Source organism: Gekko japonicus, unplaced genomic scaffold, assembly GCF_001447785.1.
Source record: "Gekko japonicus isolate JY-2015 unplaced genomic scaffold, Gekko_japonicus_V1.1 scaffold5197, whole genome shotgun sequence".
Classification (NCBI taxonomy): domain Eukaryota; kingdom Metazoa; phylum Chordata; class Lepidosauria; order Squamata; family Gekkonidae; genus Gekko; species Gekko japonicus.
In genome coordinates this window covers 109,415-114,962 of record NW_015168820.1, presented here as the reverse complement: position 1 = coordinate 114,962, position 5,548 = coordinate 109,415, and the positions used below count along the sequence as shown (strand labels likewise).

The 5,548-nt window shown below is 42.1% G+C and overlaps 1 pseudogene; it reads left to right on the top strand.

Annotated features, from left to right (window-relative positions):
• The first annotated feature begins 2,069 nt into the window (after positions 1-2,069).
• Positions 2,070-3,986, top strand: LOC107114289 (annotated as a pseudogene).
• The last annotated feature ends 1,562 nt before the right edge of the window (positions 3,987-5,548 follow it).

Here is a 5,548-nt window from a genome sequence, read left to right as displayed (position 1 = left end):
GTGACAATATACATCCTTGTCGTACTCATAATCTTATGGGGTGAGGTAAACTTACGTTCCCCCTTTCTCAAAATCCCAGGTCTTCTTACTCTAACAAATGAGCCACATTCAAATTTAACGACCTTAGCACCCCTTCGTTTATCTGTATAAGCCTTATACTTCTCTTGCTTTTGAACCTCCCTTTTTTGTAATTCTGAATCTGGTGACACATCAGTCCTTGCATCTGACATTCTGGTAACATTTAACTTAGTATGCATCTCTCTCCCATGTAATAATTCTGCCGGTGATCTTTGTGTTGTAGCATGCCTCGTTGCCCTATATACTTGCAGAAAATCCGTTGTAAAAGCAATCCATGCCCTTCCTTCCAATTTAGCTGTCTGCAAGCTATCCTTCAGACTTCTATTAAACCGCTCAATTTCTCCATTAGCTTGCGGATATATACTGATGACCTCCTATGTATAATAGTCCGTTCCGCAAGGAAAGTTTCAAATTTGAAAGAAGTAAATTGGGCACCATTATCAGAAATCAACTCTTTAGGGTCCCCTTCCCTACTGAAAACCACAACCAAAAACTTAATCACAGTAGCAGATGTAGCTTGTGATGTAAATCCTACCTCTGGCCATTTACTAAAATAATCTATTAAAGTGATAGCATAACGACATTCAATAGGGGCAGTCTCAAAAGGTCCCACAATATCAATGGCAACCTTTTCTTTAGCAGTCTCCAAGTTAGCTTTATTATTCTCAGCCACACAGTATAAAATACACCTGCAAGTTGCAATCACTCCCACTTCCTACTCCTGACTTATATACAGTCCTCTTAAAGAAAAACACACACCAACTCTGTAGAAAACTATTCATCGTGATGAAGCAAGAAAATAACAGGGCGTTCAAGCATGGCATGAGCCTAAAGTTAGCATGGCTTCCTTTTGGTCTATTACCCGTATTATACTTTCTACCCCTCTAGGGGCAGGTGGTCCTAACGACCCAATCAAGGGTCCTCCCTGGTGGGATTTTCCAGAGGCTGTCAGCACCCTCCTAATCCCCCCTCCCTCCTGGCTCCACAACTGAATACAGATTGTCACAATTAACCTATTACCACATTCTGTCATTTGGTTTTGAAAAAAATAAGGATGTTAGCTGCAGAGAGATTCAAATCCTGAACACCTGAAATATCACGTTAACCCTTGCGGTGTTAAGGTGCTTAACCTCCCAGATCCATTCCCCTTATACTGGTTGGGATTGTGTGCTTTGATCATGGTTCTGTCCTTCCAGAAGAATTTTTAGTCTTGAACTTCTTTCTTTCCCCATATAAGAATGATATCTCTCACTCTTTCTGTCTCCCTCCCTCTCTCTTAGCGAAAGAAGCCAGAAGTATAAGAGTGAATTTGGTGGAGACAGGCAACAGCCTCACCTCCAAAGAAAGGCTGGAGAGTTTCTCAAGAAGATCCCAAGAGCATATTTTCTTCCCACATGAGCTGGCTGAGAGTAAGTATCCTTCATGCTTATGTCAAGGAAACATACAAGGAATAGGCCATGGGGGATTTCTGATTCAGTTCTAAGCAAAATTTGGTTTGGTATAATTATATATCCTGCTTGGTAAGGAGGCAGGGAGGCCTTCTGGGGGCAGGAAAAGTTTAGGCTCAGAAACTTCTTCTGGGCAAGAGCTCAGCTGTGACTCTTAAGGGGGTGAGGTATTCTTAAATACTTGCTATCCTGGGGAAAGGTGGAGGTTTGCTTAAGATCAGCCAAGCTGGATGAGGCCAAAGGGCTGTCAGTCCTTTCCTAATGCAGTCACATAGATGACTTTGGACCTTAGGAGCTTTCCCAGGTGTTAAGAGGATCTCTCTATTTATTCCAGTAGAGGATGATCAAAGGAATGAGGAGGGTGAGGAACTTCATCAGCAAATGCCAGATAGACTTAAAGATGAAAATGTGACGAAAACCATCAGGAATCAAGGCAGAACTAAGATAAAGAAATGTGGGCGTATGGTTGAGAAGAGAGATGAAAGAAAGCGTAGTGAGCATTTTCCAAAGCACAGGATAATGAAGGCAAGTAAATCCATTCAGTGTGGAAAGTACTTCAGGAATAGATCACAGCTCCTTGTGCACCAAAGAATACACAAAGGGGACAGACCTTTTGAATGCTCAGTGTGTGGAAAGAGATTCAGTCAGAGTGGTGCTCTTCAATACCATCAGAGAACTCACACTGGGGAAAAACCTTTTGAATGCTTAGAGTGTGGAAAGATATTTAGTGCGAACAGAAGTCTTCGAAAGCATCAGAGAACTCACACAGGGGAGAAACCTTTTGAATGCTCAGAGTGTGGGAAGAGATTCAGCCAGAGTGGTGCTCTTCAATACCATCATAGAACTCACACTGGGGAAAAACCTTTTGAATGCTTAGAGTGTGGAAAGAGATTCAGTCAGAGTAGTATTCTTCAACGGCATCAGAGAACTCACACAGGGGAGCAACCTTTTGAATGCTTAGAGTGTGGAAAGAGATTCAGTCAGAGTAGTATTCTTCAACGGCATCAGAGAACTCACACAGGGGAGCAACCTTTTGAATGCTTAGAGTGTGGAAAGAGATTCAGTCAGAGCAGCATTCTTCAACGGCATCACAGAACTCACACAGGGGAGAAACCTTTTGAATGTTTAGAGTGTGGAAAGAGATTTAGTGAGAATGGCAGTCTTCGACTGCATCAGAGAACTCACACTGGGGAGAAACCTTTTGAGTGCTCAGAGTGTGGGAAGAGATTCAGTCAGAGCGGTGCTCTTCAACTACACCAAGGAATACACAGAGGGGAGAAACCCTTTGAATGCTCAGAGTGTGGAAAGAGATTCAGTCAGAGTAGTATTCTTCAACGGCATCAGAGAACTCACACAGGGGAGAAACCTTATGAATGCTCAGAGTGTGGAAAGAGATTTAGTGTGCACAGCAGTCTTCAAAAACATCAGAGAACTCACACAGGCGAGAAACCTTATGAATGTTCAGAGTGTGGAAAGAGGTTTAGTGAGAACGGCAGTCTTCACCAGCATCAAAGAACTCACACAGGGGAAAAACCTTTTGAATGTTCAGTGTGTGGAAAGAGATTTAGTGAGAGTGGCAGTCTTCGACTGCATCAGAGAACTCACACTGGGGAGAAACCTTTTGAATGCTCAGAGTGTGGAAAGAGATTTCGTGAGGGCAGCACTCTTCAGAAGCATCAGAGAACTCACACAGGGGAGAAGCCTTATATATGCTCAGAGTGTGGGAAAAGATTCAGTCGGAGCAGCATTCTTCTGTACCATCGGAGAACCCACACTGGGGAGCAACCTTTTGAATGCTTAGAGTGTGGAAAGAGATTCCGTCAGAGTGGCAGTCTTCAGTACCATCAGAGAACACACACAGGGGAGAAGCCTTTTGAATGCTTAGAGTGTGGGAAGAGATTCAGTGGAAGAGGTAGTCTTCGAATGCATCAGAGAACTCACACAGGGGAGAAACCTTATGAATGCTCAGAGTGTGGAAAGAGGTTTAGTGGGCACAACAGTCTTCGGCTGCATCTTAGAACTCACACAGGGGAGAAACCTTATGAATGCTCAGAGTGTGGAAGGAGATTTAGTGAGAATGGCAGTCTTCAACAGCATCAAAGAACTCACACAGGGGAGAAACCTTTTCAATGCTCAGTGTGTGGAATGAGATTCAGTCAGAGTAGCACTCTACAGCGGCATCAGAGAACCCACACAGGGGAGAAACCTTTTGAATGCTCAGAGTGTGGGAAGAGATTCAGTCGGAGTAGTCATCTTAAACAGCATCACAAAACGCACACAATGGGGAAATCGCTTGAATGCTGAGAGTGTGGAAAGAGATTCAGGTTGAGCACCAGCCTTCAACAGCCTGTGACAACCCATACAAGAGAGAAATCTTTTGAATACTCAGTGTTCAGAAGGCGATTCAGAGGGGCACTCTTCAGCTGCTCCCAAGAACTATACAGGGGAGAAACCTTCTGAATGCCGAATGATATTCAGTTTGAGTTTCTATCTTCAGCTTGATCTACGATCTCACATGGAAAAAACTTTTTGGGTGCTCAGAGTGTGAAATTACATTGAGTAACAGTAAATACCAGTTTTCAGTGATGTTAGAGAACTCACATAGAGGAATAAACTTTTGAATGCTCAGAGTGGAAAGACGATTTCAGCAGGGAAATCTTCTGCAGCATCTAAAAAATCGCATGAGGTGCTGAAGTGGACTCTGTGTCTTCCAACAAGGACTCTGCTTCAGAAAAGGGGGGCCCTCTAAACGAGAATACCACTTGAGGATTAGAAAAGATAAAACAAAGTGAAGGCTGAAGAACTCTAAATGGTGCCTTAAAGCATTTGTTATAAATGATGCTCTTGGTGTGTTCTTTAAACAGTTAAAAATGGTTAAAAAGATGAACAATGTAGCTTAATCGACTCTGTTCAATGTATTACTAGCATTTAAGACTAACATTTATATAAGCTGATGTAATGATCTCCTATTCTTGGGGTTTTAGTTATTAGTGGTTATCTTTACTTTCTCCCTAGATCTAGATGTTCCTTTCCCATTTTTTCGTTGTAGTTTGTAGTCTATAGAAAATGCAAAAAAAAATCCCCTCCGGGGGCTTAAAAAAAACCAAAATATTGCATGAGAAGAGACCATGTATCTGCTTAGCCTATCAAAAGATTTTTTTCTCATATTTCACACCTAAAAGTCAACAACAGATCATTTAAAGCACTGACACTATATAAACTTTTGTAGAAAGCTTGAATCTACAAAATACAAAAGCTTGAATCTACAGAGAAATCTTAACCTAACTAGGAAGAAATGTTAAAAATGCTTGGACTGTGGAAGGAACCTTAACTATGTCGGAAGCCCTCAAACAGATCTTGCAGGGAGGAAAGCAAAGATGGGCTGTGCGGTTGAAGTGGATTCAAGATCCACTCATGTCTCCTTTAGCTTGGAGGAGTCTGCACAAGGGAAGAACCTCATAAATGCTCACTGTGTGGCAAGAGGTTGGGACACAGATCGAATTTTCATGGTCTTCAGAGAATCCATTGGAGGGTGAAACATTCCTAGCTGGTTCTGATGATGGTCTTCCGATGCCCAAGTGTCGGAGGTTCAGAAAGGCTCAGAAAGCAGTGGAAATTGCAAAAACGGAAGCTACAAGCAACAGCAACCCCGGGAAAAAACAATAAACTTTCTATCCATTCTAACTCCTCCCCGGAACCAGAAGACATCGCAGACGTTCAAGTTACAGAATAATAAAAATTCACGCTCCAAACAAATAGTTCAAGTTTATATTATAAGTTTTTGTTTAATTAGAAATAAGCATGTTTAAATGGAGGAGGGAGGGAGACAGCGGAATCGTTAGTACCTCTATAAGAAAGGGACTCAACTGGAGGCTTACCACGACCATTCCAGAGCAATGGACACAAGGTCAGCCATATTTTCCAGCACGATCCTACCACAGTGATCTAAGATATATCAAATATTTGAATAATCTTTAATTACTTTTTGTTGTTACAAGTTTACTGGAATTTGTTAGATCTTT